Source organism: Somniosus microcephalus, chromosome 33 (assembly GCF_052327205.1).
Source record: "Somniosus microcephalus isolate GS21.2 chromosome 33, FLI_Smic_1.0, whole genome shotgun sequence".
Classification (NCBI taxonomy): domain Eukaryota; kingdom Metazoa; phylum Chordata; class Chondrichthyes; order Squaliformes; family Somniosidae; genus Somniosus; species Somniosus microcephalus.
This window is the reverse complement of record NC_141019.1, coordinates 21,679,395-21,701,280: the sequence shown is the minus strand read 5'-3', so window position 1 is coordinate 21,701,280 and position 21,886 is coordinate 21,679,395. Positions and strand designations below refer to the sequence as shown.

Sequence of the window (21,886 nt, the reverse complement as noted above, 5' to 3'; positions counted from 1 at the left end):
AACCGAGTGAACCTTCTTTGTACTGACTCGAGAGCAAGTATGTCCTTTCTTAAGTATGGACACCAAAACTGTACGCAGTATTCCAGGTGCAGTCTCACCAATACCTTGTACAACTGAAGCAATACCTCCCTATTTTTATATTCTATCCTCCTAGCAATGAAAGCCAACATTCCATTGGCCTTCTTAATCACTTGCTGCACCTGCATACTAACCTTTTGAGTTTCGTGCACCAGGACCCCCAGATCCCTTTGTACTTCAGTACTTTCCAGTTTCTTGCCATTAAGATAATAACTTGCTCTACGATTTTTCCTGCCAAAGTGCATAACCTCACACTTTCCAGTATTGTATTCCATCTGCCAAATCTCTGCCCACTTACTTAGACTGTCTATGTCCCCTTGCAGGTTTTTTATGCCCTCCTCACTCACTACTTTCCCCCCCATCTTAGTATCATCTGCAAACTTTGATATGTTACACTCGGTCCCCTCCTCCAAATCGTTAATATAGATTGTAAAGAGTTGGGGACCCAGCACTGACCCCTGCGGAACACCACTAGTTACTGATTGCCAGTCTGAGAATGAACCATTTATCCCAACTCTCTGCCTTCTGTTAGATAGCCAATCCTCTATCCATGCCAGAATATTGGTATCTTCCTGCAGTCTACAGCTTCCTTCTTCAGTATCAACCACACAGCCGGTTTTAGTATCATCTGCAAACTTCTTAATCATACCCCCTATATTCAAGTCTAGATCATTGATATGTACCACAAAAAGCAAGGGACCTGACCTGGTACTAAGCCCTGCGGAACCCCACTGGAAACAGCCTTCCAGTCACAAAAACACCCATCAACCTGCTTCCTGTCTCTGAGCCAGTTTTGAATCCAACTTGACACATTGCCCTGGATCCCATGGGCATTTAACTTCGTGACCAGTCTGCCATGTGGAACCTTATCAAAAGCCTTGCTAAAGTCCACATACACTACATCAAACGCACTACCCTCATCTACCCTCCCTTAACAAATCCGTGCTGACTATCCTTGGTTAATCCGTGTCTTTCTAAATGAAGATTTATCCTGTCCTTCAGAATTCTTTCCAATGCTTTTCCCACCACCGAGGTTAGGCTGACTGGCCTATAATTACTCGGTCTATCCTTTTCTCCCTTTTTAAACAAGGGTACCGCATTAGCAGTCCTCCAGTCCTCCGGCACCACACCTGAAGCCAGAGAGGATTGAAAAATGATGGTCAGGGCCTCTGCTATTTCCTCTTTTGCTTCGCTTAACAGCCTGGGATACATTTCATCCGGGCCTGGGGATTTATCCACTTTTAAAGCTGCTAAACCCCTTAATACTTCCTCTCTCACTATGTTTATTTCATCTAATATTTCACACTTCTCCCTGATAGCAATGTCTGCTTCACTCCTCTCCTTTGTGAAAACAGACGCAAAGTATTCATTAAGGACCCTACCGACGTCTCCCGCCTCCACACACAGATTACCCTCATGATCTCTAATAGGCCCTACCCTTTCTTTAGTTATCCTCTTACTCTTAATATATTTAGAGTAGAGAAGATTGAGAGGAGATTTGATAGAGGTGTTCAAAATCATGCAGAGTCTAAACAGAGTAGATAGAGAGAGACTGTTCCCGTTGGCGGAAGGGTCGAGAACCAGAGGACACAGATTTAAGGTGATTGACAAAAGAACCAAAGGCGACATGAGGAAAAACGTTTTCACTCAGTGAGTGGTTAGGATCTGGAATGCACTGCCTGAAGGGGTGGTGGAGGCAGATTCAATCGTGGCCTTCAAAAGGGAGTTGGATAAGTACCTGAAGGAAAAAAATTGCAGGGCTACGGGGAAAGGGCGGGGGAGTGGGACTAGCTGAAGTGCTTTTGCAGAGAGCTGGCATGGGCTCGATAGGCCGAATGGCCTCCTACTGTGCTGTAACCATTCTATGATTCTATTCTAAACACGTATACATGTGCACATGCACACTTTCCAGCAGGGCTTGCTGGATAAGGATCATAGGTCGGAACTCAAGCTAAATTTCCCTCTTCCAAACACAGTAAGGAGGCCAATTGTACACTCAACTGCTGACCTGGGTTCGATCATCTAACTGAAGACAAGAGCAGGGATTCAGCTTGACTCCTCTGTTGCCAAGCACCACTAAGATTTATTTTCCTATCTGGTTATCTACTTGTATATTTATTCCATTGTTCTCTATATAAACTGTCTGAACCCTTAATTGAATCACTCTGGGGTATTCATTATTCTATCATTTTAATCTTCGAAGAAAAGATAGTGCCAAACACTTATCTATAGAAGTACAATTGTAGCCAAACATTCAAAAGTGATTTCTCAAAACATGGCTACATGCCATTCAATAACTCAGCTCAACCGTTACTTGCAAGGAGATTGTTGTACTTGTAATTTAAACTAGTGCAGTGCTCAGATTAATAAAGGAAATGGAATTTTACAAAGAAGTCTGCCATCAACTGGTGGCGAGCCGGAACTGCAGCAATTTGCAATTCCCTCTGAAAACTGCTGTCCCTGAGGGAAGACGATGATAATGGACCTGAAATTGCGGTCGGAGGCTTCCCATGGGCGAATGCCTCCGAACCACAAGTAAACTCCGCACTTACCTGATGGCCCTGGACCTACAGAGACTTGAGCTCCTGGGCCTGAGTAAAGGCCCACGTATCCCAGGGGCGTAGGCGGTTCACAAGTGTCCCTGGGATCACATGGGCCGGCCCAACCAATCACACTTACGTACGGAATCCCTATAAGCATAACGGCCCAGAAATTCGGGTCGGGGGCTTCCCGCGGGTGCAAGCCCCCGACCTGCACTTACCTAGCGCGCCGGCCGTTGAGCTGTGGGCCCCCGTGGGATTCCGATCCTGGGCCTCCTCCAACTGCCGGCGCGCGGTGCTTGCGTATCCCAGGGGTGCAGTTAGTTCGATGCGTCCCCTGGGATCACGTGGGCCATGGAGAGCTGGTTTCCCGCGCATGCGCAGTGCATGCAGGAAACCGGCACTTCCATTGGGCTTACGGGTGAGTACCCCGTGCGTACTCACCCATGGAGACCCGAATTTCTGGGCCAATAGGAATCACACAAAAAACAAACTTTCTCACAACCTAAATTAAAAATAAATCACCACATGTTTAAAATGAATTAAAATACAATTTCATTAAACATTTAAAACAAAAATTGAATTTTTTGAAAAATAAATTTAAACTTTTTAAAGGGGCCAAAAATAACCTAAACTAATTTTAAAGGTTTTTTGAATGTTGAAATGCTTTTACGAGGCGTAAGAGTTTCGTGGGCATTCGCTGGGCAAATAGTCCAACTCTCCGCCAGCGAATGTCCATTTCCTGCGCATTCATACGATCCGGGTTTTCGCGCATGCGCACCGGATACATAAACCCAGAACTTGCAGGGCACTTATGACCGCACATAGGCCCCAGAAAATCTGAGCCAATATTTTTCATTTATATTCCAATAGTGTTGTGAAATGTTCTTTCAGATGCCCCTAGTGTCTCAGTTGATAAATGCACCTTGTTAAGTGACACTGAGCCAAGGGAAACAGGGAAAGCCAGTTCCTGGGATGTGCTGGGTTAGCTGAGCCATTTCAAAAGGAATTCCATGCAAGTGTGTTAAGTGTTTGTACACTAATCTCCACACAGTGTAATTTAAGGCCTGATTGTTGAATCTGTGAGCGCTGATCACAAATGAGTGTCTGTTCGGGGAACTCGAGTAATATTGGCAGATGCAAATCTCTTTTTAAAAACTTCAACAGCTCTTTGTTCTGCATATGTAAAATTGTATTGATATTTTCTTGTATTTTCTTCAATTATTTGAGACCTAAGGCAGTGTTTGGCCTGACCGGGAAAAGAAAACTGACAACCATGCCACCTATAGGAAATTGTGTGACACAGACATCAGGAAAATTGGCATCAAAATGTTCCCTCAGGAATATATTTGTGAAGGTCCTGGCAGAGTGCATCCACTCTATACATGAGAAGTTTTGATCCCCCCTCCTCTCCTCCTCTTGGACTGCGAGTGCAGGAGTAGGGAACATTCATCAAGCAAAAATTGAGATGAGAAATATCCCTCCACAGCATCCCAGAGTGATGGAGTTGGGCAATAGACACTCTGATTAAAAAGATGATGCTGTTTAGAGATGGGATTCGGGGCTATAAGGAGGAGTACAGATGGAGGTGGTCGGCTGCTGTGTGGAACTTGATGGTTCCTGAGCTGCTGGGACCATGGAAGTCCCACCCCAAGGAAGATAATTGGTCAAAGATGAATACTGTTGGATGGTAGGTTGGATGTGTATTGTGCAGTTACGTTTGATTTACCTTTGGGGGCTCTAGGAGAAACTTTGAGAGCCTTTCCTCAGAGAATTAAATGAGTTGAGTGTGATCCGTGATAGAGTAGATTTTACATGATCTATGGAGGCAACTTGCTTCGTATGTCAAAGGCCTATTCTCATTCCATTCCCTCTCTCTTACGATCTTATCCTTTTCTACCTTACCTCTTATCCAAGATCATCCAGGCAGGAAACTTCCTTCCAGGCCTCAGCTTTTGCTCTGAAACTGGCTATTGAGACTGAATACTGGACTGGTGGTTCACTGGCCTCCAAACCTTATCTGAAGGATAATGCCAGTGACTAGAAGCTGACTAGCTACATGTAACAGTCCACTATTTCTCTTCAGAATGGGACTTCCAGCGAGGAAGCAGAAAACAGCTTGTCATGAATCTTATCATGACTCATGAAGTAACACTGGGTGGCCAGCTGGTGGCGCCGTCCAAGGAGTATAAATACTCGGGCGTGGGCCCAGCTTGCTCAGGATGTTTCTGTAACCAGGAACTAGTGATGTAACTAGAAATCTCATGGTTGTGAAACAGTTGATTAAAGCCTTGTTTTATACTCGAACCAGGTAAATCAAACGTAACTGCACAAGGCAGCACGGTGGCATAGTGGTTAGCACTGTTGCCTCACAGCGCCAAGGACCCGGGTTCGAATCCGGCCTCGGGCGACTGTCAGTGTGGAGTTTGCACATTCTCCCCGTGTTTGCGTGGGTTTCCTCCGGGTGCTCCGGTTTCCTCCCACAGTCCAAAGATGTGCGGGTTAGGTTGATTGGCTATGATAAATTGACCCTTAGTGTTAGGGGGATTAAATACGTGGGGTTACGGGGATAGGGTGGGATATGTGTCGGTGCAGGCTCGATGGGCCGAAATGGCCTCTATCTGCACTGTGGGGTTTCTGTGATTTCAAGTGCTCAGTAGTCTTTTTACATCGCAGCTGTGACTTTTATTTAGCATGCGGAATGATGCGGACCTCCGTGAAAATCCATGAGTTTGCTTTTCCTCTTTCTGCTCTTTTCTGCTCACCAAATGCTTATAGTTGGAGAGTCGGAGCCCCAGTCCAGGGTTTGAGAGCACATAATCTAGGCTGACACTGTGCAGTACTGACGGAGTGCTGCAACATCAGAGATGCCAACCAGCGTTAAACTGAGGCCCCGGCTGCTTATTCAGATAGGCGTTAAAGATCCCATTGCACTTGTCAATAAAGGGCAGGGAGATCTCCCAGTGTCCTGACCCAACATTCTTCCCTCAACTAATATGACCAAAAAAGCAGTTCAACTGCTCATTCAACTCATTGTGTCGAAATCTCGACTCCGAGTAAGACTCCAGACACCGGGTTCCGTCAGAAAAGTAACACTTTAATGTTTTACTTGCACAAGGGAAGCGTGTCAATGGCTGAGGCAACAACTCCAACAAGCATGCATTCGGACTCTATATTTATACAGTGAAGTAAACAACTCCTGATTGACACATCATTATCATACATCAAACCGTTTCATGCACAAGAACAATGAATAAAACATCTTGTCACATTCCTGTACATCCATAAGTTAATTATCGCCACATACACAAAGACATCTGTTACCGCAAACTAACACTCCCACTTCTCTTGCATTCTTCAGTTTCTCTTATCTGCAGGCTGCACCTCGGGAGCGGTTTTGGTACCTAGCATATTCTGTTCTTGCCGTGTTCCAACAGTCTTGCATCAACTATTTCAACACTTAAACTTTTAACCCATGTCAACTATCCCATCATACTTTGCAAGACTGACTCAAAACTATATGTATGATATTCTATATTTCCACAGTTGTTTGTGGGATCTTGCCGAGCACAAAAGGGCTGCTGCATTTGCCTGCGCAACAACAGTAACTGCACTTCAAAGCAATCCATAAGAGAGTGTGTTTGAAGACCAGGACCTCAAACCCCGCACTAAGCTCATGGTCTACAGGGCAGCAGTGATACCCGCCCTGCTGTATGCCTCAGAGACATGGACCATGTACAGCAGGCACCTCAAAGCACTGGAGAGGTACCACCAATGCTGCTTCCGCAAGATCCTGCAAATCCATTGTCAGTGTTCTTGCTCAGGCCAACATCCCCAGCATCGAAGCTTTGACCACGCTCGATCAGCTCCGATGGACGGGTCACATCGTCCGCATGCCCGATATGAGACTTCCAAAACAAGCGCTCTACTCGGAGCTCCGGCACGGCAAAAGAACCCCAGGTGAGCAGAGGAAACACTTCAAGGACACCCTTAAAGTCTCCTTGAAAAAGTGCAACATCCCCACCGACACCTGGGAATCCCTGGCCCAAGACCGCACAAAGTGGAGAAGAAGCATCCGAGAAGGCGGCGAACACCTCGAGTCTCTTCGTTGGGAGCAAGCGGAAGCCAAGCGCAAGCAGCGCAAGGAGCGCACGTCAACCCAAGCACCACACCCACCCGCCCCTTCAACCACTGTCTTCCCCACCTGTGACAGAGACTGTAGGTCCCGCATTGGACTCATCAGTCACCTGAGAACTCATTTTTAATGTGGAAGCAAGTCATCCTCGGTTCCGAGGGACTGCCCAAGAAGAAGAAGACTAACCTGCCCCCGCCACACAGTACTACTCCCCGATTATCAAAATCCACGACAAGGCCTTGGACACTTTCCATACCTCGGGAGCCTACTGTCAAGGGCAGACGTCGATGACGAAGTCCAACACCGCCTTCAGTGTGCCAGTGCAGCCTTCGGTCGCCTGAGGAAGAGAGTGTTTGAAGACCAGGACCTCAAACCCGGCACTAAGCTCATGGTCTACAGAGCAGCAGTGATACCCGCCCTGCTGTATGCCTCAGAGACATGGACCATGTACAGCCGGCACCTCAAAGCACTGGAGAGGTACCACCAACACTGCCTCCGCAAGATCCTGCAAATCCATTGGCAGGACAGGCTCACCAATGTCGGTGTTCTCGCGCAGGCCAACATGAGTAGCCTCTCTTCCATAAGAAGAAGATTGTACACGAAGCACTTTGGGACTTTTCTGAAAAGTGTGATAAGGCACAATAAGCAACTTGAAAGGGCAGTGTTTCGACCAAGGGTTCTGCTGTTTTGTCATTGAAACTAAAAATCCACTCTTCAGTTTTGTAACACTTATTGTAGATTCATCGTCACAATGACTTCTGCAGCTTGCACAAGTATAGACTTCATCACTTTCCCCCTAACCTACCGTGGCTGCCTTGCCTCTCAAATTGAAAGGATTTGTTTTTTGCCTGTTTCTCCCCCCACCCCCTCCTCCCCCCTTTGTCGCTTCCCAAAGGTGTGAGCAGCCCTTCAGTGCCTTGGTTATTGTTGACGTACGAGTCTAGACAGTGAGAGTCAACAGGCCATTCAACAGAGGACATCAGAGCCAAGCCGAATGCAGTCGTCGCCTGACATTCAGGTGTATGCGCTTTCCAGACAGGTGTCTGCTCAATGGATACTGGACAGTGAATCCCTGGTGAGTTGTCAACAGTGGGCATCCTGGCTGATTTTTCCTCTCCTGAGCTTAGGGTCAACTTTAACGTCCCAACTCCTGTCGCTTACAACAGGAAGGAAGCAGGTTACGCAGTAACATTTCCTGACAAGGCTCGAGAGGAAACATTAGCCATCTTCAAAATAATTCTTTACACGGCAAATATCTAAATCTTAATGAGGCACATGTATAAACACCTGAAAAGTGTCAAATTTGGTCTGTCTGAATTCGAGTGAAAATTCACCACTTAAGCCTGTAGAGTGCCGAGAAATGAAACAGTGACAGGATTAAACACTCCAAGGGCACGCAGGTCAAGGGTCGGATAGAACCCAGGCCTCCTTTGACATGTATATTACCCCGATGATCGCCCTCAAATGCATCAAAATCATATTTCTATTGACCTACATGCACCTTCTTATCATTATCGGCATCTCCAAGTGAGATTGTTAAATTGAGGGACAGGTTTGTGAACTGCGTTATGCTGCAGGCTGGATTAAGACTGTTCAGTCTCATTTCACATGGAAGCCTCGACGACCATTAGAAAGAAGACTCCATCATCTGGGACGGATTTGACTGGACGACTTTTCCCCTTTTACACTTTAACGTCTGATGGTTAACCCACTGTGGCCTCTGTCTGTCTCATCTTCAATATAAACATTTCACTTTATGAGAAGCAGTTTGACAGATGTTAGCTGTAACAATATATCCGTTTCAGTAAGTCATTTAGAGACATTCCCTCAGCTGTAGTAAGTGCTTGTATGAAGACTGCAATTTATGTCTATAATGCAATTCAGGCTTTAACCTTGCGCTCTCTCATATGATCTCCTCCTTACTCTGTTTACAACCAGAACATGTCTCTCTTAATCTCTGCCATGCCTAGGTAACCTGAACTCCCTTTACTTGTGCATGTTGGCTGCCACTCCAGACCAGAGCACATCACTTCTATCGACCTATTTTTCTCTTTGCCCCTTCTCTCCTGTGATGTAAAAAGACTACTGAGCCCTTGGTTTGAGTATACAACAAGGCTTTAATCAATTGTTTCAAAACCATGAGATTCTAGTTACATCATTAGTTCCTGGTTACAGAAACATTCTGAGCAAGCTGGGCCCACGCCTGAGTATTTATACTCCTTGGACGGCGCCACCAGCTGGCCGCCCAGTGTTACTTCATGAGTCATGATAAGATTCATGAAATCCTGTCTCTACGCCTTCCTGTCACCCAGTCATGCCACCTTCCACTTCTCCCCTCTCGGGTACTTTGTCCACTCTCCTCCCACCCAGCAATCCCTACTCCAACCCTTCACTATTCCTCTGCCTTCCTACTGTCTTGCAGGTGCCCCAGGCGTGAATCCCCCTTGAATAAACCCAAAGCTACCTCTGTCCTCTCTCAGCATTCTCCGGAGGGCTAATCGAGGCACCTATTGGTTCCTCCTTACAGGTAGCAACCCCACATGCCCCATCCAAATCTCTCGCTGACTTTCCCACCCAGTGTGCCCACTGGGGGCTAATCTTACCAACCTCCTTCCTGTCCCGCTCACATCATTCACTATTGCCTCCTCAGACTCTGCCAGTGAATCAATAATCATTGCCCCTCTCCACATATTCCTCCAGAATGTCCATTCACTTGTGAACAAAGCCTTCGCCATCCATGACCTTATTATGAATGGTTGTATTAACATCATTGTCTTGAATGAAATTTGGCTCACGGGAGATGACATCTTCCCGCTTACTAAAGCCTCCCCGCCTGGCTATACCTTCCAATACCTGCCCCGCCCAAATTGCCGTGATGGCGGTGTGGCCCTTTTCACCAAATCACACCTTGGTCTGCCCCCCTACTCCTCTGGCACCTTCCCCTCCTTTGAGCATCTCACCTTGTTCCACCCCTCTCCTTTAAAATCCTCATTCTCCACCGCCCACCCAAGCCCCACACCAAGTTTCTCATCGAGATATCTTCACTGCTTTCCTCCCTCAGCCTCTGCACTAAGTGACTCCTCGGTGATTTCAATTTCCATCTCAACTCACCCTGCCCTCTCTGCGTTGATTTCACTGTCCTGCTGTCTTCTCTAAAACTCTCCCTCCATATAAACCTATCACACATATTCAGGTCACCCCCTTGGCCATGCCATCTCACGTGTCCTCCCTACTCCCATAACCTCGGTCACAGACAAGACCATCTTTGATCACTTCCTTGTATCCCTCACCCCTCACATAGAAACATAGACGATAGGAGCAGGAGTAGGCCATTCGGCCCCTTGAGCCTGTTCCACCATTCAATGAGATCATGGCTGATCATCCAAATTCAGTACCCTGTCCCTTTCTCTCCATATCCCTTGATCCCTTTAGCCTTAAGAAATATATCCAACTCCTTCTTGAGTATATTTAATGAACTGGCCTCCACCGTCTTCTGTGGTAGAGAATTCCACAGGTTCACCACTCTCTGGGTGAAGAAATTCCTCCTCATCTCTGTCCTAAATGGCCTACCCCTTATCCTTAGACTGTGACCCCTGGTTCTGGACTCCCCGACCATCGGGAACATCCTTCCAGCGTCTAGTCTGTCCAGTCCTGTTAGAATTTTATAAGTTTCGATGAGATCCCCTCTCATTCTTCTGAACTCCAGCGAGTACAAGCCCAATCGACCCAATCTTTCCTCATACGTCATTCCTGCCATCCCAGGTATCAGCCTGGTGAATCTTCGCTGAACTCCTTCCATGGCAAGAACATCCTTCCTCAGATATGGTGACCAAAACTGCACACAATACTCAAGGTTTGGTTTCACCAAGGCCCTGTACAACTGCAGCAAGACATCCTTGTTCCTGTACTCAAACCCTCTCGCTACGAAGGCCAACATACCATTTGCCTTCTTAACCGCCTGCTGCACCTGCATGCTTACTTTCAGCGACTGGTGCACAAGGACACCCAGGTCTCGTTGCACTTCCCCTTCTCCCAATCTATTGCCATTCATATAATAATCTGCCTTCCTGTTTTTGACACCAAAGTGGATAACCTCGCATTTATCCACGTTATATTGCATCTGCCATGCTTCTGCCCAATCACCCAACCTGTCCAAATCATCCTGTAGTTTCTCAGCATCCTCCTCACAGCACACACGCCCAGCCAGCTTTGTGTCGTCTGCAAACTTGGAGATATTACATCTAGTTCCCTCATCCAGATCATTAATATATATTGTGAATAGCTGGGGTCCAAGGACCGATTCCTGCGGTACCCCACTAGTCACTGCCTGCCATTCGGAAAAAGAGCCGTTTATTCCAACTCTTTGCTTTCTGTCTGCCAACCAGTTCTCTATCCAAGTCAATACCTTGCCCCCAATCCCATGTGCCTTAATTTTACATGCTAATCTCTTATGCGGGACCTTATCGAAAGCCTTTTGAAAATCCAAATACACTACATCCACTGGTTCTCCCTTATCTATTTTACCAGTTACATCCTCAAAAAATTCCAGTAGATTAGTCAAGCACGATTTACCTTTTGTAAATCCATGTTGACTTTGTCCGATCCGGTCACTTTTTTCCAAGTGCTCTGCTATTACATCTTTTATAATGGACTCTAGCATTTTCCCCACTACCGATGTCAGGCTTACCGGTCTGTAATTCCCCGTTTTCTCTTTACCACCCTTTTTGAACAGTGGGGTAACATTAGCTACCCTCCAATCCATGGGTACTGTTCCAGAGTCTATCGAATTTTGGAAGATGACCCGCAATGCATCTACTATTTCTAGGGCCACTTCCTTAAGTACCCTAGGATGTAGATTATCAAGCCCTGGGGATTTATCAGCCCTCAATCCCATCAATTTCAATTTCCCTAACACCATTTCCCTACAAATACTGATTTCTATCAGTTCCTCCCTGTCATTAGACCCTATGTTCCCCGACATCTCTGGGAGTTTATTTGTGTCCTCCTTTGTGAAGACAGAACCAAAGTATGTATTTAATTGGTCAGCCATTTCTTTGTTCCCCATTATAAATTCCCCTGATAGGGACCTACGCTTGACTTCACCAATCTTTTTCTCTTCACATATCTATAAAAGCTTTTACAGTCAGTTTTTATGTTCCCTGAAAGCTTACTCTCATACTCTATTTTCCCCCTTTTAATTAATCCCTTTGTCCTCCTTTGTTGAATCCTAAACTGCTCCCAATCCTCAGGATTATTGCTTTTTCTGGCCAATTTATATGTCTTCTCCTTGGATCTTATGCTATCCCTAATTTCCCTTGTTAGCCACGGTTGAGTCACCTTTTTTGTTTTATTTTTATGCCAAATTGGGATGAACAAATTTTGTAGTTCATCCATTCGGTCTTTGAATGTTTGCCATTGCCCATCCACTGTCAACCCTTTGAGTGTCATTCCCCACAACCCCTTTCCCCCTTCCAACCCCACTTCCTTCTGCGTCTGCCCCTGGAAAAAAAACACTCCTTCAATTAATTTACAAATTCCCAACTTTCTAGCCTTTGGCTCTCCACTAGCCACAATACTTGTCTGCTAACTCAGCAGAGACCAGGGGTGAAACCTGAGACCTTCCTGATCCCTATGGCTCAGTACCACACTGTGCATTTACCCAATGAGACATGAACATCACAAGGAAAAACTAACGGGGATGGGGGCAGATTTACTCTGTTGCCTATTTGTAGCAAAACCACGAAGATTAACTTTGGGTCTCTTCACTTCTCTTTTGTTCTCTCCCAGCCTGGCCTTTTAATGTATTTCATTTCCTGTGCTTTTTCAGTCTTGACAAAGGGTTTGACCTGAAACGTTGACTCTATGGCCTAGAAATTCAGTGGGCTGCGCCACCAGTTAGCGCCCAAAGAGGGCACTTAGTGGGTTTAGCATGACTGGCCACGCCTCCCGTGAAATTTAGCAGGGCGCTAATGGCGACGTTAGCCAGTAGCGCTGCACCGCCACCGATGACATCATCGGTGTGCGCAGCGCTCCGCTACCACCCCGATCACCAAATTTGGTAGCGCCCCCCGCTGTAACGCCGGTTGCAATTTGCGACCGGTTCAGGGGGGCCTACCTGCGGCGGTAGAGGCGCTGAGGTGCGGGGCGGCCATTTTTTTTGCTGGCCGCCTGCCAGCACCTCTTCGCGCAGCCATCCCCGGCCTCCTGAGCTCCCCCCCCCCGCGTTGTGCCGGCTGCCTCCCAAGAGCCCGGCACTTCTCCTCGGTGCCGGGCTCTTATGCCGGCACTCGTGATCTCAGATCGCGCTGCAGCAGGCCCCTCCCCTTTAAGAAGGGGAGGAAGGCCTGCAGTACCGCAGCGCGCCGTGCCGCAGCATGTGGCGCTGTGGCACGTTACGCAGCGATTTTCAGTTGCAGCGCCCCAAGACGGATGCGGGGCACCTCGAGTAGCGCCGCGTTTCCGTTTGGGGCGCTCAAACTGAATTTCCGGCGGGCGCTCGCGACTCCTTCCGGGGCGGTACTTCCGGCGCCCTGGCGGGGCACCACCAAATTTCTAGGCCTATTTTCTCTCCACGGATGTTGCCTGGCCTGCTGAGTTTTTCCAGCATTTTCTGTTGTTACTTCACAAAGATTAATTGACTTTTCCCTACCCTAGCCCATGGGCACTGAATTGTAGCGACTCCTAGTGCCACCCAGGATGAAATCAGCAAACTCAGCTCAGGCTGTGGACTGAACTTGGATTTTTCCTGTCTGTACGGCTCACTGCCACACCGGATGACACCCCTGAGCCATTGGGGCAGCTCAATTTAGAATTACTGAGAGCTCAGTACTCAGAACTTTCTGTCAACATTAGAAAGAAACCCTGACATTAAGATGTAAATAACAATTGACAGTGCAGGTCAGTGGAGCTTTCATTTCCTTCAGTCTGCCACTCAATCTTCCATGAGCAACTTAAGTGCCCAGATACATAATACATCCATTCTTCCACTCCAGTAATGGCCATTAGCTAACTCAACATGACGACTGCCATGGGATTGTGGGAAATGCCCTTTTGCTAACATCAGCTTTGTTTTTCCAAGCTCTGCGGTAAGACCATCAAGCCCACTTAGGCACCATCCGAAAAAAGTCCTCAGCGTTACCCCAAACACATATAGCAACGACATTTGAGTCCTGCAGTTATAACCATTAGTTTGACAGCTAAAGAGGGAACAAAACTGTTTCACATAGGTACAATAATTCCTTAAACTCACTAAAAATAGCAAATGACTTTCCTCCCACTGGTTGGTCTTTGTAGAGATTTTGCGTACACAGTTAATTTAAAAGGGACCAGCGCCACTAGCAAATGATAACAGGCCAGGTAAAGGAAGGAACTGTGCAACTTGCATTTGCATCTTCTTGTCGATAGTCCTGGTACTTTTGAATCTGATTGTTTAATACAGTAGCTGGGTCATGGTGCCCATTGAAGCATGAAGGGAATCGGTCTGAGCTAGGGCAGGAGGGAGGGCATGGTCCCTTCATGCACCATTCAAGCCAGTCCAAGAATTGAAAACTGCTCTCATATCTGGGAGGCTCTACATCGCTACACTCCTGGACAGGATACTACAGAACCCTTGTCCTCTCTCACACCCAACCTCCAATCTCACCGTCACAGCCTTTCAGGCGTTTTCCTATTTTACTGATACTACTATGGTCAGTGCTCATCTGAACTTTTGTTTCTTGTTCCTCCTAAACTCCTAATACCCCATCTACCCACTCTTCCTACTCACTGCGTCCTCACTGCATTGAAATCAAGACTCAATGCACCATCTCCTACTCTTCTCTCCCAGGATCTTGAAACTATGGAACTCCTTGCTTTTCTCAGTCTTCCCTTCCTCCTATAATCTACAGGGGTTTTAAACTCAAATTTGATGCCACCTTATCACTACATCTGAATTACCTCAACTTATCTCCTAGACTTTTTAACGGTGGCGTGTCCTGTACACTGTGACGTAAGAAAACTACTAGGCACTTGGTCTAAGCATTAAACAAAGCTTTAATCAACTGTTTTACAACATGGAGGTCTAGTTGTGTCCTTCACTAGTTCCTGTTAAGAATGCCCTGCGCAAGCTGGGCCCGTGCCCGAGTACTTATACTCTCCCTGGACAGCGCCACCCGCAGGCCGCTCAATATTATTTCATAAGTCTTTCTTTCATGAATGACTGATTCATGTCACACTGGACATTAACCTTTCAGCTAGGTTACCTCAAAAAAGGGTGTCTTTTGGCGGGATGACTAAGTAATAACATCCCCTATCTCCACCCTTGCCTCAGCCCATCCGCTGCTGAAACCCTCATCAATGCCTTTGTTACCTCTAGACTCGACTATCCAATGCACTCCTGGCCGGCCTCCAACCTTGCATCCTCTGTAAACTTTAGCTCATCCAAAACTCTGCTACTCTAATCCTAACCTTCACTAAGTCCCGTTCACCCATCGCTGACCTACACTGGCTCCCTGTCCAGCAATGCCTCAATTTAAAAATTCTCATCTTGGTTTTCAAATCCCTCCATGGCCTCACCCCTCCACATCTCTGTAACCTCCTTCAGTACTACAACCAACAACAACAACAACTTATATATCTATATAGTACCTTTAACGTAGTAAAACGTCCCAAGGCGCCGCACAGGAGTATTTTAAGACATAAAATTTGACACCGAGCCACATAAGGATAAATTAGGGCAGGTGACCAAAAGCTTGGTCAAAGAGGTAGGTTTTAAGGAGCGTCTTAAAGGAGGAAAGAGAGGTAGCGAGGCGGAGAGGTTTAGGGAGGGAATTCCAGAGCTTAGGGCCCAGGCAACAGAAGGCAAGGCCACCAAAGGTTGAGCGATTATAATCAGGGATCCTCAAGAGGACAGAATTAGAGGAGTGCAGATATCTCGGGGGATTGTGGGGCTGAAGGAGATTACAGAGATAGGAAGGGGCGAGGCCATGGAGGAATTTGAAAACAAGGATGAGAATTGTGAAATCGAGGTGCTGCTTAACCGGGAGCCAATGTAGCTCACTGAGCACAGGGGAGATGGGCGAACGAGACTTGGTGCGAGTTAGGACACGGGCAGCCGAGTTTTGGATGACCTCAAGTTGACGTAGGGTGGAATGTGGGAGGCCGACCAGGAGTGCGTTGGAATAGTCAACCCTCCAAGATCTCTGCACTCCTTCAATTCTGGCCTCTTGCGCATCCCCAATTTTTATTGCTCCACCGCGGCTTCTGTTGCCGAGGCCCTAAGCTCTGGAACTCCCTCCCTAAACCTCTCCGCCTCTCTACCTCTCGCTCTTCCTTTAAGGTGCTTCTTAAAACCTACCTCTTTGACCAAGCTTTTGGTCACCTGTCCTAATATCTCCTTATATGGCTCGGTGTCACATTTTTGATAACACTCCTGTGAAGCACCTTGGGACGTTTTACTATGTTAAAGGCGCTAGATAAATGCAAGTTGCTGTTGATGATGTCTACGGAGACATTCTCAGGTTGAACTTTCAGGTATGGAAATGAGATGGGACGGGGGTTGGCGGTGAGGAGGTGTTAAAAAAGAACAAAAGGACACAGGTTAAAGTCAATAAAGAGAGCTCTTAAGAGTGTACAGTGTTTACAATGGGACAAATGTCAGAGAAATTTGTTGCTTCTAAAGACAGTAAGCACAAGCAATCGTCAGAGTTAGTAGACGTACTACCAGCTGTCCATGGCTACTGCTTGCGGTCAAGCTATTGGGTGAAATAAAGCAAGCAGTCCAATTGTTGATTGAGCTTCTGCTCCACTAACACAAGGAGCAAGCACAATTAGATTGTCAAAGGATACGAAAACAACACCATTTCTGTCTGCAGTCAAGTCAGACTCTGCCTTAAAACAACAACAGAAAATGCTGGAAGCACTCAGCAGGCCAGGCAGCATCGTGGAGAGAGAAACAGAGTTAACGTTTCAGGTCGATGACCCTTCGTCAGAACTGGAAAAAGTTGGAGCTGGAACAGGTTTTTAAGCAAGTGTAGGGGCAGGGAAAGGAGGGAGGGGAGGAAAGAATAAAAGGGAAGGTCTGTGATAGGATGGAAGGCAGGAGAGATTAAGAGACAAAAGGGATGATGGTGCGAGGCAAAAGGAGATGGTAATGGGACAAGTTAAGAAACAAAAGATGAGTCTAGATGAGGTGTAAATGGCACTGGCAGAATGATCGACAGCTGCCATGTGAGAGAGAAAAGAAAAAAGAAAACAGGGGCCGAGGTTATAGTCTGAAATTGTTGAACCCGATGTTGAGTCCAGAAGGCTGTAAAGTACCGAATCAAAAGATGAGGTGCTGTTTCTCGAGCTTATGTTAAGCTTCGTTGGAACAATGTAAGAGGCCGAGGACAGAGAAATCAGAGTGGGAATGGAGCGGAGAATTAAAGTGACAGACAACTGGAAGTTCAGGGTCACCATTACGGACTGAATGGAGGTGTTCCGCAAAGTGGTCACCCAATCTGCGTTTGGTCTCCCCAATGTAGAGGAGACCACATCGTGAGCAGCGAATACAGTATACTAGATTGCAAGAAGTACAAGTAAATCGCTGTTTCACCTGGAAGGAGTGTTTGGGGCCCTGGACAGTGGGAAGGGGGGAGGTATAAGGGCAGGTGTTGCATCTCCTGCGCTTGCACGGGAAGGTACCGTGGGAAGGGGAAGGGTGTTGGGGGTGATAGAGGAGTGGAGCAGGGTGTCACGGAGGGAGCGGTCCCTTCAGAATGCTGAAAGGGGGTGAGGGGAAGATGTGTTTGGTGGTGGGATCACATTGGAGGTGGCGGAAATGGCGGTGGATGATCCGTTGAATGTGGAGGCTGGTGGGGTGAAAGGTGAGGACAAGGGGAACCCTATCGTGGTTCTGGGAGGGAGGGGAAGGGGTGAGAGCAGACTCTGCCTAGTTTGTTTGCTGAGTGTCGTGCATTAAAGTGGTTGGTTTAAAGTGCATGTTTATCAGATGCATGTGGCAATCGGCTGTGAAAAGAAGCAAAGGAGTACAGTTTGGGTTACTGCTGCAATTCTTTCAGTATGAATTTTATATTTTTATGCAGCTGTACATCTTTCTCACACCACACTCTCAGGGGCAGACAATGATGCAATGCAGAGGAATTTTAACCCTCAAGGAGGCAAGTGGGGGGTTAAAAAAAATTTGAAATGGCTAACCCGACCCCAACCTGCCTCCAATGCACCCACTTCCAATTTTAACGGAGGCGGGTTGCGGGGTAGGTGACTAATCTGCTCTCCAGAGGTGGGTCCCTTATTTAAATATTTTAATGAGGCTGCTTGCCTCAAATTTAACCTCTGTTCACATTTAACCCCTGGGGGCCGGGTTTTCCAGGCCTCGGGAAACCTGGCAGCTGAAGGGAGGCGAGAACGGCTAGATGGAACAGGTAAGTGCCTTTCCAGTGCTGCCTGTGGGCCAAGAGGAGCAGGAGTGCTTTCCCCCACCCCGATCCCCCAAGCTACTGTTAACCTCCCCGTGATCGGACTCCCGCCGCGATTGGACTCCCGATATCCGACTCACCTCCTTCCGATATCTGACTCCAACTTCCCCTCCACCTCCCAATTTGGCTGGCTGCGGCTAGGAAACCCATTCAAAAAGTTTTAATCAGGTCCTGTCGTTAAATTCGACAGGACCTCCGGGAAACCCGTACGTCTGGCTTTCCCCCCCACCCCCCCGTTCCCTACCCACCTCGCAATTATTACGGAGCCAATGAGTCTGTTCGGATAATCACATTACAGGATCTTTGATTTTTTTTTTCTTTTTGCTAATGAGTTATGTTTAAGCGTTGTGCTTTAAAACAAAATTAATTTGCATAGGTTTAAAAAGCCATGGGTTGCAAACATTGAGGCAAAGGCGGTAATTCTCATTCGATAGTATTTACAGCACAGAAACCGGCCATTCAGCCCACCTGGTCTATGCCGGTGTTTATGCTGCACATGAACCTCCTCCCAACCCTACTTCATCTCACCCCATCAACATATCCTTCTATTCCTTTCTCCCTCATGTGTTTATCTAGCTTCCCCTTAAATGCATCGATACTATTCGTCTCAACTACGAGGAGGAATTTCTTCACCCAGAGAGTGGTGAACCTGTGGAATTCTCTACCACAGAAGGCAGTTGAGGCCAACTTATTAAATATATTCAAGAAGGAGTTAGATATATTTCTTAAGGCTAAAGGGATCAAGGGGTATGGGGAGAAAGCAGGGACAGGGTACTGAATTTGGATGATCAGCCATGATCTCATTAAATGGCGGAACAGGCTCGAGGGGCCGAATGGCCTACTCCTGCTCCTATCTTCTATGTTTCTATGTTTCTATGTTACTCCTTGTGGTAGCGAGATCCACATTCTCATCACTCTCCTCCATGATCCCATCTGGACCGCCACTGGCCAGTCCCTCTCTGCCCGCTGCATGCAAATAGTGGCACAGTGGTAGGGCCTGGGCAGATTTCCCTCCTTTCTCCCCCAGTTACCGCCGCTTCCAAAGGCCACCATGTGGGAGGCTCTGGGAAGTGTTGGTAAAGGCCCAGAGTTCCCCCAATAGAGGGCGAGGGCCTTGCAGCAGCCTTCTCTCGCTCTAGTCAGCCCCAGGCACTTACATGCTGAACACTCTGGTCTCAGCTAAGGCCTTCCTCTCAGCAAGGAGGCTTCCCTTGGATCTTCAGGGCACTTCTACCCATTTATGGTCCTTTGCCACCTCTTCTGGTGCTGCAGTGGTACCCTTACTGCAGAACCACGAGGAAGCGCTGCCTTTGTACTGGTTGACTCCCTCTTGATGGCAGAAATCCCGTTAGGAACCTCCCGTGTATATGTAGTGAGCCCCAACCCAGGAAAATGGGTCAGATATGGAGGGACAGGTGGAAGTCTTGCCCCGCCAGAGTTCCATCTGAACAGGAGAACCCTCCCTCACCACCCCCCCCCCACCCCAAAGCTTTATCTTTTAATGGGTCAGACATTGGAGATGTGTATTATAGCTACACGAGCCAATTGGTGGAATGTCGTGGCTCACTGTCTACTTTAGACTGAGACAATTTTACAGGCATAAAGTGGGCACCTAAGGGTCCAATGTGCTGTGATCTAATTGAATGGCTGAGCAGACTCGAGGGGATGAATGGCCTACTCCTGTTCCTATGTCCCCCCTTCCTATATTCTAAAGGTCCCATGTTCTGAGGTCCCATGTTCCTCTGTCCTGCATCCCATGTTCCTATGTTCTAAGGTCCCATGTTCCTATGTCCTCCTGTTCCTATGTTCTAAGGTCCCATGTTCCTATGTCCTCCTGTTCCTATGTTCTAAGGTCCCATGTTCCTATGTCCTCCTGTTCCTATGCTGCATCCCAACACCTGTACTGACTTCTCCTGTGGCCACCACTTTTGTTCATCCCACAGTACCTGACAACTGGAGATGGGCTGCGAGCCGCAAGTAGGCACTGCCATTGACCGCACTCTACTGCTTGTCTCACCTCCAGGCCCAGCCCGGCTGCTGCTGGAAGAACCCATGGTATTGCAGTTGACGCGACAACCAGCTGAAGTTACAATTTCCTGAGGTTACAAGCCAGAAGTCAACAAAGTGGAGGGGTTTGAAAAAAGAACAGTTGCCATACAGAAAAAACGAGCGCGAGATGCATGTTCTAAACCGAGCTTTTGAACAGGTGGCAACTGTGGATTTGACATTGTGGCGGAGCCACTGAATGACTCTGGGCAATTGTATATAATTCCCTTTAACGATGTTCTAACACCAGCCTAAGCCGGTACCATTGTGTTAGACATTATTGTGTTTTGTATATAGTGTTTGTATGTACGGGGCGTGGCCTCTTTAAGAGCGCGGGAAAACGCGGGCAAACGCAATGACGTCACGTCGCAAATCACGTGACTGCCCAGGCAGTCCTCGTGGAATCTCCATCTTGTTTTCGTGGTTCTCCTGTATTGATCTCAACAAACTGTTTGAACTCGTTTAGTCTTACATTAAAGACCTGCTTGATTGATCTCCTGAGTCGACCTCAGTTATTAGTTAGGAATTCATCAATTCCTACAACATAAAATGTGCATCATTTGAAAACTGGGAAGTACATTTACTATTCAAAGCCTTGGCCTATTTTATTTTCACATTGTCTGTTAAATTAGCCCACTTGAGAATGCGGCAAAGATAATCTGTGGAGACAGATCCCCTCATGCCTGTGTGAGATACTCATTTTTTATTAGTTTTTCCCCATTTGTGTTCCTGACCAGTGGATGGGCAGGTGACTTGTTACGAGATCTAATTCTGTCTCTGAATGGGCTGCAACAAGGTATTACATGACTACTGCATGCCACTGGACGTGCTGGCCTGGAATTTCCTCCTTGGGCACAATCGGGAAATTGCGCCTGACATTGTGCCCATCTGCCCGAGGTGAAATTGTGCCCAACTGTCCACGCAAACTACTTAACAGAAGCCCGAGCGTAAAATCTCCCATGATATAAGCGTAATCGATTCACGACTGCAACAGGCCCAATGGGGCCTCAAGGTGCTAAAATGGGGTAATATAAAAGGTGAAGGGGAAGAAATCCCCTTCAGAAGCTGGAGACCACAAGGTAAGCAGCACTTAACTTTCTGCCCTGCAAATTTTTACAGTAATTAATTTAAATCGCTCTGCAGCGTCTGAAGTTTTTAAAAAAAAATTCCCTCCCTGCAGAGGAATAGAGAGAAAATAAGCCATACGTGAAGTTTTTTTTAAAAAGATGTATGATTTCTGCAGCAGCAGGGCAGTCTTGCAGGACTGGACGGAGTAATTAGGAAGGCAAATGGAATGTTGGCCTTTATTGCAAGGGGGATGGAGTATAAAAGTAGGGAAGTCTTGCTACAACTGTACAGGGTATTGGTGAGACCACATCTGGAGTACTGCGTACAGTTTTGGTCTCCTTAATTAAGGAGGGATATACTTGCATTGGAGGCAGTTCAGAGAAGGTTCACGAGGTTAAATCCTGAGATGAAGGGGTTGTCTTATGAAGAAACATTGAGCAGGTTGGGCCGATACTCATTGGAGTTTAGAAGAATGAGAGGTGATCTTATTGAAACATATAAGATTCTGAGGGGGCTCGACAAGGTGGATGCTGAGAGGATGTTTCCCCTCGTGGGGGTATCTA

General features: G+C 47.1%; 1 long non-coding RNA gene across 1 annotated transcript in view; it reads left to right on the top strand.

The window, feature by feature from the left end:
* LOC147096999 (uncharacterized) overlaps nt 1–20,743 on the top strand; it is a 212,444-nt gene extending 191,701 nt beyond the window's left edge. Inside the window, exon 4 of the long non-coding RNA XR_015074455.1 lies at nt 20,153–20,743. This is a non-coding gene — a long non-coding RNA (uncharacterized LOC147096999). The remainder of the gene's footprint in view (nt 1–20,152) is intronic.
* Nucleotides 20,744–21,886: the final 1,143 nt, after the last annotated feature.